The sequence below is a fragment of the Bos javanicus genome, chromosome 3 (assembly GCF_032452875.1).
Source record: "Bos javanicus breed banteng chromosome 3, ARS-OSU_banteng_1.0, whole genome shotgun sequence".
Taxonomy (NCBI): Eukaryota; Metazoa; Chordata; class Mammalia; order Artiodactyla; family Bovidae; genus Bos; species Bos javanicus.
In genome coordinates, this window is record NC_083870.1 from 105,726,423 (window position 1) to 105,740,614 (window position 14,192).

At 40.2% G+C, this 14,192-nt stretch overlaps 1 protein-coding gene across 8 annotated transcripts in view; it reads right to left on the bottom strand.

The window, feature by feature from the left end:
• The window catches only part of NFYC (nuclear transcription factor Y subunit gamma), a 65,261-nt gene that overhangs the window by 32,805 nt on the left and 18,264 nt on the right, over positions 1-14,192 (bottom strand). For 4 of the 8 annotated variants that reach the window (XM_061412349.1, XM_061412348.1, XM_061412346.1 and 1 more), the window contains one exon: positions 13,763-13,823. The exons of 3 other annotated variants lie outside the window; for them this stretch is intronic. The gene's annotated coding sequence lies outside the window, so the exon portion shown is untranslated. Of the gene's footprint in view, positions 1-13,762; positions 13,824-14,022; positions 14,041-14,192 lie in introns of those variants that run through there. One more of the 8 variants, XM_061412351.1, reaches the window with a different exon arrangement.

Below are 14,192 nucleotides of genomic sequence, written 5' to 3' on the forward strand. Positions count from 1 at the left end.
GCTACTTACATACAGTAAGACCAAGCCGCATTAGCTTAGATGCCTCTTTTGAAAAATGCACAACAGAATTTCCCAGATTTAATTAATAATTAATATTAGATTTATCATTCAAGTTCATTAATTAGTTTATAAATACCTAATAAGACTGCCTGCTTAATTATTTAATAAAGACTTAAGAATCAGATAAAGTATGCTATAAGAAATCTCAACTCCCATTATCTTTTCATTTATCTGGTTTTAAACACAGTTTCCTTTCCAAAACTAAAATGGGAAGAATCAAAGTCCACCAGGAAAAGGCCGTTTCTCCAGTGCTCAAATCAACTGCCATCTCTCCACAAGTCTCTAAATCACCACAAGTGATCACTCCTTCCGTGAACCTTCAGAGCTCTTAATCTGTACTTCTTCCTGCCCTCACCGCATTACCTTGTATGATCAATATTTATGTATTTCTTACCACATATCCCCTTCTGGTTTATAAGCTTCTTGTGGGTAGGACGTGAATATGATTCATCTCTGGATTCCCTCACAGCACCGAGCACAAAGTCTGATAAATAATTATTTCTGAATGAAAGAGAGTTTTTGCATATGTACTTTCTGAGAAAAAAGAGGCCTCTTAGAAAGCCTGGCTCTGAAATAAGATTTATTGGGACGGCAAACTATTTTAGGAAGTTCAGAATATATGAGGTTCTCGCTGGGCCTTTAAAGTGTTAGTAGGACTACAATCAGAAATCCACGTGACTTGCTTAAGTGAATTTAAGATAAAATGAAGGAAGAGGATACACACACGCACACGCACGCACACCCACGCACGCACACACACACACACACACATGCACGCACACACACGTGTCCTGGAAGTTACAAGGCAGACCAGAAGGCTGGAAACATCGGTGTGTACTATCCACAGCATAAAACTCTTGAAAGTCAGAAACTTCTCAGAAAGGTGACCAGGACAGGAGGAGAAAAGGGGTGGGGAATACCTCTGTTTGGCCATCCACTGCAAGGAAGATAAGGAGAACATCATGCAGAAAATGAGATGATTCAATCAGATCACTCAAGGGCACACAATCTAACTGTCATTCAAATACCCAGTTACTTTATCAGTTTTAAAGAAAGAAGACCTAAGCAGTTTTCAAAACATCTCAAAAGCAGAGTGCTCCTCCTTTGAGATTCTCTTGGAAGTCTTTCAAGCTCTTGGTTTTGACCAGGTACCATTCTTACCAAATCCTCCCTGAGTGATATGCTGGACGTGGAACAGGATGTATCAAAATAATCAAGCTCATATACAAAGAAACATAAGATTTTACTACAATATCCCCTAGTCTCTAAAACTCTGCATCTTTAGAGCTAAAGCCTATTTCTTAGCATATACCTCATTCTCTCTACAAAAATCCTTTGTAATATGTCTAAACCCACATATAGCTCTCTAAAGTAACTAAAACAAAACAAATGTTGTTGGGAGACAATACCTAAATCCCTATCATCACAACAACTATTAAAGGAAAAAAGACCAGAGGAAACTCCCCTAAAATGAAGACCAATCTTTGATCAATGCTGCTCCCTATTAAAATACTAGAGCTGCCCCGTTTCAGGCAGTCAATTTTTACTTAAAAATAATGTTCTCACTATTAAATGTGAGCAAATACGCCTTAGCCCAGTTGTGACTGAAGAACAAATCTAAACACTGGTACCATCTTTCACCTTAATGCCCCTCACCATCCAACTTGCAGCCTCTAGGCATTTCAGGCTGAGAATGCCCTAACAGTTCCTATATGTCTCCAACTTAACATGTATCAAGCATCTCCCTATGTTCAAAGCACATTAACTTCTTCACTTCTTTTCTTGACTTGCATTTTGATCATGTTTGTCATTAGATGACATGATTTTTCTTTTGCCCAATTAGTAGCTCTATCACACACATTTTATGTTCCAGTACTACTCAGGTATTTATTGAAGTTAGTTCCAAGCTTCTTTACTTGAACTGGCTAAAACTGTTGGGATACTATATTTCAAATGGGGAATGAAGAGACGACGAGAGATAAATAAAGAATATTAATATGAATGAATAAGAGGAAAGCTAACTTGTGCTTGCTATTTTAGATATTCTCCCAAACTACAAAGAAAAGTGAAAACTAAATTTGAGAACTGAAATTTCTGCAACAAAACAATTCCACCAACATCAAGTTGGCTCTCATGTTTACACAGATGGACCTAAAACCATTATCAATCACAAGGGCTAAAAAGGATTTCAAGCATTAAGGAGGCATATGCTTTCCACAATAAAACCAATCCTAAATTGACAATTTCAGAAGAAAAATAACACTGTTCTGGAAATCAAAAGACCTTTGTGAACTGGCCTGCTGCCGACTAGCCAGTGGCCTTGGGCCAGTCACTGCACTAAGCCACTGCAGCTGCAACGTATACTGAACACATACACCAAAGGGCAAAGGGGCGGTCCGGCATGGAAGGCCTACACTTCACTGCTTGAGGATGCAATAAATGAATGAATACAAGGCAGGGGGACTGGAGAGAAAAGAGGGTTCAACTGTCTTTATTTAAGCTCATCTAAGGTTTCTACCGAGGCAAGAAAGCACTAAGCCTGGTGCCAGAAACCTTACTACTCAAGTTCTAAACATAACTGGATACCAGATGGTCATACTTACTGACAGGTTATTATACAGTACCCCACTACTGTAATAATGAATAATGCTGTCTTACTGGAGACCCCTTTCCCTAATCCTGAACGCCAAGTTCAGTGTTTGAGGGTGTGTCTGTCTTGAACTCCAAATGGCTAAGTAAGTCTGAAGCCCCTTTTCTAACTGCATACAGCAGAAACTGTGCTTTCCAAAAGACTATAGGTTGGAACTGGCTGCACAGTACTCTTCCTAAAGATCTGGTCACAAAGATACATTTTCAAACTGGCAGCAGAGACACTTCCTTCAAAAACAAAAACACGTTTCTGTTTGCCGTCTGATGCTGCTGCTGCTAAGTCGCTTCAGTCATGTCCGACTCTGTGCGACCCCATAGAAGGCAGCCCACCAGGCTCCCCGTCCCTGAGATTCTCCAGGCAAGAACACTGGAGTGGGTTGCCATTTCCTTCTCCAATGTATGAAAGGAAAAAGTGAAAGTGAAGTCGCTCAGTTGTGTCCGACTCTTAGCGACCCCATGGACCCGTAGCCTACCAGGCTCCTCCATCCATGGGACTTTCCAGGCAAGAGTACTGCAGTGGGGTGCCATTGCCTTCTCCAACAACATACTCTTTCAAACAAGGGAAAGATCATAATACAGTGTGTCTGGGGAAAAAAGGAAGGTAGAGCAACTTATGGTATGAAACTTAACAGGAAGGCATGACCAGAACATTAGAAAAAAACCTGTTTCTGTGGAATAGAAATGGTATGTAAACATATTACTTCACACATTTGTTTCCTCATTCCTTCACTGATGTCCAACTTACATGATATACATTATATACACAGGTATATATGACAGCAACAAAACACTATCAGTATTTTGTACGATGGAGAAAAAAGACCAACAGGTATTTTAAAGGCAAGGGCCCACAAACCACAGCCCCCAAGCCAAATTTGGCCTGCAGCCTCTTTCTGTAAATTCACTTTTACTGGAAGACTGCAGCCCCATTCATATATGTTGTCTATGGTTGTTTTCATGCGGTAACAGTCGAGTTCAAAGTGTTACAAAAGAAAGTGTATGACCAACAAGCTAAAAATATTATCTAGCTCTTTACCAAAAAAGAGGATTTGCTAGCCTAACAATGGGGAAACTGAGGGCCAGAGATTGGAAAGCTTGCAGTAGATCACACAACTATTAGATGGCTTCCTCACCCATTCAATCTCCAACCTGCTCTGCGCCACAAAATATCTGTTAATCTCTCCTGACACTCCAACCTAATGAAAGTAAATACATTTCTGAAGGAAGAATGACGAGTAACTGGCTTTTTCAGACTCTGAGCCTCAAAGAAAATTCTAACACGAGCTGGAGAAAGAAGAGTGCTACGTGTGCTCAGTTGTGTCCGACTCTTTGCGACCCCATGGACTGTAGCCGCCAGGCTCCTCTGTCCATAAGGATTCTCCAGGCAAGAATACTGTAGTGGGTTGCCATGTCCTCTCCCAGGGGATCTTCCCAACCCAGGGATCAAACCCAGGTCTCCAGCATTGCAGGTGGGTTCTTTACCTTCTGAGCCACCAGGGAAGTCCATAGTGCCTGTTGTCTAAGCTAAATCATATTCTAAAACAGAGAGTCATTTTGCTTCCTGGATTCCTTCTGAAACTCAGAAACTCTAAGAACAACCTTTCACCCAGTCTCTAGCAGGCTCCTGAGGTGATGTATGCCGAGAAGTGAAAAGAGTGATTCTGAAGAATGTTTCAAAGATACCAACTTAAGAGCTTTAGAGTTTTACATAATACTTGTTTCATACATTATCTTCAGTTGATCTTCACTCAGCTCAGTGCCAAAGATATCAGTATCATTCCAATTTTACAGATAAGAAAGCCAAGGGTTGGTATCTTTGTGCTCAAGGTCACATGTAGTAAATGGAGAAGCTGGAAATACAAAAGCTCTAAAATTCTGTTCTCGGTTTAAAGCACAGCTTGTTCATTCTCACTTTATGTTGCTTTAAGGTGTGCGTGTGTATGCAAACTATTCAGAGATATGAGCAATCTCAGCTTTGATCACTGACTCAAATCCTTTACCTAAAAGATCATTTTAATCCACTTGCTCCTAAAATCTCTGTGGAAAACATGGAAGAGAAGATGCTCATGGAAGAGAAGATAGCTCACTGCTATCCCCTTCTCTTATTTCTCTGTGTCTCTTGCTCCCTCACTCTCTTTTCTATCATTCCCTCTTGCTTGTCTCTAGGACAGTCAGTAGCACCTATGAATACTCAGCTGCAAACAGTGGGGGGCAGTAAAGTACAGGGTAAGTACATAAAGAAAATCTATTGGACCTGGAGGTTCTTGTTCTCTGGCTACTAACTGGTCACTTAACTTCTTGAGGCCTCTGGTCACCTCACAGGGCAGCTGCAGCATACAAGTGGGAAACACATGTAAGAAGGCCTTGAAAAATACCAAGTATCATGTAAATGTCATATGGCATATCAAAATCACTGCTCAGAGCTAGACAAGTCATCTATCCTGGTCTGACCAGTTTCAAACACAGTACCACACCAAAAGACCAATCTCCCTTACATACAGTAACAAGTAACCCAATTTGCTTCTTTCTCTAATTTAGACTACTTAGAGTTTCCGGAGTGCAGAGTCAGATGCATAGAAACAAATGCACTGAGAAATCTTCTTCCACTTCTTTTATAAATATAAAATAACTTGAAGCCCTTTAAAGTTTTAAATTCAGAATGAATGTACTAGTTCCAAACAAAGAATTCAAGATAGATATGATTAGGTACGCTCTTAACTTAAATCCTTGGGAATGTCAATGATCAGTAGCTATGCAGGCTCTCTCTCTAGACAAATCCAAAAAAACTAAAATTCTTAGAACATGTCTCCTTGGACACCTCAGACTTCATAAGCGGGGAGTATGTGGCTGTTCTGTCTTGCAAAAGGAATCTTGTTTTTTATGTTAGAAAGTGGAGGAGACCTGGAATCTAGGCAGCATCCCATCCTATCTGGCCCCACCAACCAAGAGAAAGATTCTGTTTTGAGCTCTGAAAAGAGCCCTGGCTGCTTCTACCTCCATCTAAGATCTTGGAGTAAAGGGAACATGTTGTGAATGAAGTACTTTATGAGACTATCTAATGGATTGGAACCAACTTTCTAAAGTTTTGGGGGGACTAGCACTGCTAAGGAGCTTGCTTTCACACTACGTACAACTGTAAGAAATTAAACATACACAGTCACCGATCAGTGATCACTAAATTTTTTTCTCCCCAAGAAACCATTCCTGACACCCAATAAAATCTATTTCTATAATTAGCGTATTCACTTTCTTCAGGCACATTACTATTATTAGGTACATTATTTTTTAAGCCTAAAATTTTCGTGCTCCTATTTTCTCCCCTGTTCTTATTTAATTATCTTTGTTTCTGGCACATCCTCAAGGAAAACATGGCTTGGACATAGTGGGGACTCAACACACATCTACTAATGAACAAACACAAGCTCCTCAAGAACTATTTTAAGACCCCAGATACCTTCACTCTGGGTTCTTTTCTTTGAAATGTGCATATGGGGAAATCCCTTCTCAAGTACCTAAGCTCAGCTGTGCAATAACTGTTGTGTAGTAATACAATGGAAAAGTAAAAAAAAAAAAAGTGGGGATGGGAAGAAACCTGTTCTACTTTAGAAAATGTTAACACAAAATGTTCATAATTATCTAATCATAGACTCCACTGAAAAATGGAAGATTGTGCTGGTGAATTAATCTATCTAAAAACTGGAGAATTCTCGATAAAAAACTCGGAGGGCATTAGAAGAGTGTCAGTAAGAGCTTGGCTTTATTGATTTAGCTACATGATTCTGCTGATTCACAGACACTAAATTCTGCCCTCTGCTTAGTGTCTTTTAGCACTGATTTGAAAGTTAGAAGCAAGCAAGCAAGGGCACGAGAATAAACAAATCCTCCAAGTCAACCAAACGCTAAATCTCCCACCTCTGTGTATACAGCTGTCAGGAACAGAGAATGTAAAGACCACTTCAAAGAATGCAAAGCAACGGAGATGGTTATGCTAATCCTTTGCATTTGTACATGCTTTACACTTTGTAAAGTAGCTTTCCTCCTTTACGTTATCTCATTTATTCTTCACTACAAACACAAATACTAATGTTCCCATCTGACAGATAAAGATACTTAATCCAGAAGACTGAGGGGCATGTCTTAGGTTACAGGGCAAGTATATGGCAAAGCCAGAACCACGACCCATATGCCCTTATTCTCAGTTCTGTGCTCTTTCACAGCATGCTCTCCTCCCGCTTTAGCACTGGTAACTCAGCAAAGGACCGAACACTTGAGAACCTAGGGATCTTCTCAGCCTGGAACATAAATCCATCAAGCCCTTTATCTTTGTTTTCCTGATCATCCTCCTGGAGAACATACCCCCAAAAGCTAAAATGTCACATTCTTATATATTTCAGAGTAGAAAGTTTAAGGTTTTCAAGCTTGTTAAAGCTGCAGTTGCCCATAAGGACGAGGACTTGGGACTATCTGGTCACCAACCAAGAGTAGACATAAAAAGGTCCAGTAGATCAAGTTCACTCTCTGGGGGCCTGATGATGAGAAGTCACTACCTTTTCACTGTGGTTGAGAGGGACAGCCTTAGCCTAGCCCCCACTTACTGAAGCCACTTCCACTGCTGCACATTCTGAGGAGGAATCACCTGCCACAGCCACACTGTGAACACAGTGGCAATGTTATTTTAATTATGTGGCCTTTCCGCTTAGAACCAAAATCCCTGTTCTAACTACCTTAACAGGGATAAAACGAAGATTATGAATCGCAGCTAGGAAATACAAGCAGCTGATTATTTAAGAACACAATGACTCATCTAAAAACACTCATCTCTGTGGTTCAAGGTAAGAACTCAAATGAGGTGCCCAATACATACCACAAGTGTACGTTTGCACATCTAAGGAACACTAGAGAACAACTAACACAATTCTAACCTTGTATCCATTTGGAAATCCTTCATCTATTTCTCTGATCTTAGTACATTTAGATAATTCCCCAACATAATGGTAGTGTTCATACTAGTATGCTACCTATTTGCACTACGTTTCATTCCGAAAAGAAAGAGTTGTGTTCATCTATCTTGTTTGACAAAAACTTTAAAAATCACTCCATTAACTGTAAAGGACTATGTTTCATGCAAACATATTACGTTACTTAACTACCTTCAAGGGTAGCGTTATGAACATCTTGCCTGTTAATTACCAGAAGAGAAATAATCATGGAGTTCAGGATATAAACAACGAAGATGGCTGGAAACTTATCACTATTCCTCTAATGAAAAAGTTCTTATTGCCTCTGTTAGACTGAGGATAGTTACAACCTACCTAGCCTAGAAATCTGCTTAATCCTACAGGTGAGGCTATCCTATTCCTGGTAATTTATTATGTGTGCTGCTCTTCAGTGTTATCATGACCATGTGGATATAAATTACTTGCTAAGTAAATGTTGCCAAATTCCTACTTGTGTATTTATGGTTGGCTTCATGCAGAACGCTGCCATTGGAGGCTTTACAAAGCTAACAGTGATAAGATTAGGTGGACGCAACTTAGGGAAAAGTCTTTGCACTGGATGGAGATGTGTGTGTATATTTAAGAGCTTAAACAAGAAAGCCTGAGGTTATGCATCCACACACATATACATAAACATATACATAACTAATTTCAAAGAGCTACTGCATAACTTTTCAAGGAAACACTTGTACTTTTTCAGAAAAAGTGAAGGCCACATCATAGGGCAGTATTTCTAATCTTCATATCAAGGCACACACTGAAAATGTTAGTATTACCTTTCTTAATATTTAACCTATGTGAAGAGCTGACTCATTGGGAAAGACCCTGATGCTGGGAGGGATTGGGGGCAGGAGGAGAAGGGGACGAGAGAGGATGAGATGGCTGGATGGCATCACCTACTCGATGGACATGAGTTTGAGTGAACTCCGGGAGTTGGTGATGGACAGGGAGGCCTGGAGTGCTGTGACTCATGGGGTCGCAAAGAGTCGGACACGACTGAGCCACTGAACTGAACTGATGGGATAATACTGATGCCCTTGCTCACTTTAACCTGTGACAAGATCGTGTATCATGCATGGCACTCCACCATGCTCATTTCTAGATGTCTCAACTTCAGGGTCCAGCCTTTTCTGTGTTTCCGTCATGGACACGAAGCTTTATTCTTCTGGTCCTCTGTCCATCTTCTCCCTTGATTTCCCATCCATTCCCCAGGTTCAGTTATGATCTTGATGAGCTTAAATTCCAAACATATTTTACCAATTCTGGTATTTCTCCAAAGCTCCAGTCCTGCTTGCTAAACATCTCCAACTGGAAAGCCACCCAGAACTCTAACTCCTTTTGTCTAAAGTTACATCTATCTTCTTCTTTCCCCAAACCTGCTCCTTCTAACTTTTCTATTTCCATCCTCCAGTCTCCCAGGCTTGAAATCTGAGTCATCCTAGTTTCTGTTCAATTCTAATCAACTGGTAAACTCTGTAATAACAGTGTCCATCTCCTGACCTTTCTTCATATTGCCACTATGTCTGCTCAGGTTCTCATCTCTTTCATGTAATAACAAAAATGATGGATAACAGCTAATGCTACTCATGTAGGACTGTGTGCCAAGTATGCTTCTAAGCCTTTTACACTGCTCTTTTACCCTCACAATAATCCTATGGGTTGTGAACCTAGTATGTGAAGTCACTGCATAATGTTTACTATTTCTAGGATCCTCTGGTCATTTCTACAGTTATATTCAATGAATATTATAAAAGCACAGCTCTGATAATGTTATATGAACCTATCACCCAACATTTCCAATGGTTTACCATTATTAAGGAGAGACAGTTCAAATTTCTTAGCTTGGCAGTCAAGGCCCTCCAATATCTGACCCCAACTCACTTCTGAGATTTCTTTCTTTTGCTACTCCCTCAGGACTTCCCAGGTGGCGTGAGTGGTAAAAAATTTGCCTGCCAATGGAGGAGACATAAGAGACAAGAGTTCAAGCCCTGGGTCGGGAAGATCCCCTGGAGTAGGGCACAGCAACCCACTCCAGGAGCTTGGCAGGCTACAGTCCATAGGGTCGCAAAGAGTCGGACACGACGGAAGCGACTTGGGACGGACGGACCTATCCCTAACTCACATCCTTAGGCACTATGCAGACTAGACCATTCACTGCTCTCAGCCCACACTACACCTTTTGAATCATGATGCTGCTCCTCCTGTTCCCCATGCCTGAAGTGCTCATGCCCCTACCTCCAAGTCCAACACCCAGTTAAATGCCTTCCCTCATTCCTAAGCCAGAGGGTCTCCCCTTCTCTGAATTCTGTGCCTTTTGCTTATACTTTCCATATCAGTTTAATACATTTGATATACATCATCTGTCTCCCCTACCAGACTGTTAGATCCTGTAGCATTACAACAATTACAGTATACACCAATTTTATCTATATACATTTTTTTGAAATCTCCACATAAATGAGACATGCATGCAGGTGAATTAGTGAAAGAAGTATAAAACTTTCAATTTTAGTATTTTCTCACAGGGGCTTCCCCAGTGGCTCAAGTGGTAAAGAATCCGCCTGCAGTGTGGGAGACACAGGAGATGCAGGTTCGATCCCTGGATTGGGAAGATCCCCTGGGGAAGGGAATGGCAACCCACATCAGTATCCTTGCCTGACGAATTCCCTGGACAGAGGGGCCTGGTGGGCTATGGTCTATAGGGTCACAAAGAGCCGGACATGACTGAACTACTAACACAAATACACACAAGAACTATATAGCGTAGGTAGATAAAGGAAAAACTAATTGTGTCTGGATATTTCCAGTTAAGCAGGTCTTCTCTTTAGTTTTCTGTATAACTGAAACTATGGAGACTGACCAAAATGACAGAACTTCCAAGAAAAAAGGATAACCAAGCGAATCAGCACTGCTATTTGCTGTGGTTATTTTTATATATCCTTTCTTCCTCTGAACTAAGGAACACAAGGTCACAAGCTATGTTATGCCACTTTAAAGTTAAACATTTACAAGATTTTTTTTCCCTTTAGTTCTGCTTTTACACTAGAATTTATCTTCATTTCTTATCCTTCAGTTGCACCTTTTCATTGCAGGATAGAGTTGTAACTTAGTTTATAGTAAATACTCTTACAGAAAAACTTTGGCCAACTACTGAACAGTGGAGTCTGGCTTTTCGATGCCAAGGAGAGAGACAGGAAGATATGGGTGATAAAGCAAATAGAATCTAAATTCTAAAGAGCCAAGCCCAACAGAGGTAGCAGAAAGAGCCAATTACAAAGAAAACTAAGCAGACGTGAAGTAGATATCATCCAGCTGTGTCTACTGTAATTTTCAGTCACAGTATACCTCAAGACTTAAATAGAACGAGTTACATTATTCAAGCTCTTCTTCTTTCAATAAACTATATCTTTTGTTCAAATATATGAAGGTAGTTAAAAGAAATGCAGCCACAAAAGGGAAAAATTAAAAATTTTCAAGTACATTATGGTCTACCAGAGAATATGCAAAATAAAATAAAAACAAAAATCAAACCTACAACTACCCAAACACACATATGCAGATATACAATACTAATTTCGCTGGCAGTAATGATTAAAGTTGGCATAGTTAAAATGTTCCTTTGAAAGTATATACACAATGATTTCTATTCAGTCTTGGTAAATGCTTAAAAAGATCCTGGGATCTTTGTTTATTACCTACTGGTTGGCTTTAAGGAACCACTTGAAGAACCAGGCCCAAACTTGTTTGGGAATTAGCATGTTCCTGAGCTGTGTTAACAGCAACAACAGAACTGGCTGCGTGCAGGCGTTGTTCGTGTGCCGTTACTCCTTGCAGTGAAAGGGATGCATCAAAGAGACCCTGCTCTCCGGGACAGTTCAACCAGGTGGGCACCATTAGCTTCCTAGCTGATTCTCAGCTTTCTGAATAAGCAACTAACTGAGGCCAGAGATCTTCAGATCCCAAAAACGACAGTAAGTCTGCTGCCACAGCAGACTTTCTTAACCGACAGACTCCACATGAAGACTTCTGAACGTCTTCCACGGCCCACTTGCTCTCTGTCCCTTCTGTATTCATATAGCAAACCTGTACAGATGTACCAAAAAGGAAGACAAATAGGAAACACAGTAAGCAAAAACAACCTAGAGGAATAAAAGAAACATTGAACGAACTGAGCTGGAGTTCAATCTCTGACCACTTACGAAAAGGCTGGAAGACCAAGACAACTAACCTCTCTGGGCCTCAACTTCCCCATTTCACAAGAAGGGAATCAGGCTAGATCCCTAAATAATTTTCACTGGGCTAACTTAACAGTATACACACTCTGTATGCATACTTCATTGGGATTAGGGACAGGCAAAAATAACGTCTTTCATGAAGAAGACCATGTACAAACGATTAGCTTTAAAAGTGCCTTTTGGGTTACTGGAGCCTCCACAAAAGTAAACTGCTTCTTTAAAAGGAGATCCCTGTCTTCTTTTAGAAACAAAATGTTCCCAGTGACCATGACTGCTGTCTTCAAACATACACATCCCTGAAACTAGAATTTTATTTGTAGAGGCCAATGCCAATTTTGCCAAACCTTATTTCATAAAAATGACTCTTTCAGCACACAGAAAGGAGGCAGACATCAATGCTGACTGACCATGCCTGAGAGGAAATGACTTAATAGGACCGGAAATCAAATAGATTATAAAATATCCACTACCACCACCACCCGGGTCGGGGGGGGACCCTAAAAATAGATGACACCAGGCATGTAAAATGGGTAAGAAAGAAAACCCCATGAGTTCCCACAATTTACCTTGGGAATATATCTTACAATAGGTATTAACTGTGAGAAATTTATTCCCGCATTTATATTTTGATAAGACCAAGTATTTTTTAAGTCTTCATCCGAACATTCACTAGCTTACAAGTTTGAAAACTGACATAAAAGAGATCATATGACCACTAAGCAAATGAAAAGTGGCTCCCGTTTACTTTATAAATATTTGGTGCACAAACTAAAAATGTAACCCCTTCCTGTTAAACATCTGCAACTATTACAACTTACCTGCATTATACTGCAAATCTTAGTATACAATCAGAACAGGTTCCCGGTGTTTATTCTGAGAGGTCCCTAAATCTAACAAGGGTTTTTAAAAAATCACTGTTCTCATTTCACCTTGCTCTAAGAGATCCTTGATTTTTGACTAAAGGGTTAAGATTCTTCCATAGGAATCTTGGTAAAGGAATGTTTGATGGTCTCAAAGTCTGCATCACATGGGGTTCTATAAGCATAAACAGGAATATGCAGGTGAAGGCATGTGAAGCCAGTTTAAAAAGAGATGTGTCAGGTTTAAACAAACTCTTTTTAAACATATTAAAATAACAGCATTTTCTTTGATGCCACATCTATCTCCATAAGCATTTAACCCATAATTTGGATTAGTAACAACCAACGTTTACACAGCACTTCACAGTTTACAAAGCACTCTGACATACATGATCTTATTTGAGACTCACCACTAAATAGGAAGGCGCTATTTTTAGGTTCCATTTTTACATGTGAGGAAGCTGACACTAAATGGCTGACTTGCCCAAGCTCACAAAGCTGGTGATAGCAGAACACACCATCTCCTGCTGTGCTACTGCGCCATGCAGCCTCAGATACCATCATCAGAGCTAATAAATATCCAAACCTCAGAGCCCATGTAAGCCTCTCCTCCACACGTGCACCCACCCACCAGCCTAAGTTATAGTTAGCTCTGGGTCTCTGCGTCTTATGGAAGTAGAGTTTTCTTCATTTCTCTGGGAAACATTTATCTGGCTCAAGTGTTAAATGAGATCATATTAACACCATTCAATATATACCGGAAAATATCTTAGTCACCAGGGGCTCTGCACAGGCATGTCTATGTGCGCCTTCTCAGGCAGTAGGTCAGATTCTCAGGGACCATGACCCTAAAAAGGTTAAGGACCCAGGCTAGAGGTAGCAGCTTTCCAAGAAGCTAAATCCACAAAGTTCTTAAGTTAAAAAAGAGTTTTACCTAGGCCTCATACTGTGAGCCACTTACCTTCTGCCTCCCCAGCTCCGGGCCTTCTCCCAGGACCAGCAGGGTCATTCAGTATCTACAACTGTTTTTTAAATCCCGTATTAAAAAACGGAGTAACTGGTAACATATAAATCAATAACTTGTAAATAAACAAATTTAAACTAAAATAATAATCTATTAAAAAGTAATCTTTAACACGTACTCCTTTCTCTTAGGACTTAACTTCTCAGAATGACCATTTGCCTTTTTTTTTTTTCCGTAAAGAAGGACTGTTTTCTTACCATAAGCATTCCAATTTCCCAAAAGAAGTTTCACAAACATAACTACTTTGAACTCCTGAAATACCATTCTTCACTAAGAATCCTCTAGATTACATAGAAGACAAGGTAGCATGCAAGGAATTCTGAATGTTAGGCAGTTCACTCAACCATCATACCAGAAGGATTTAAAA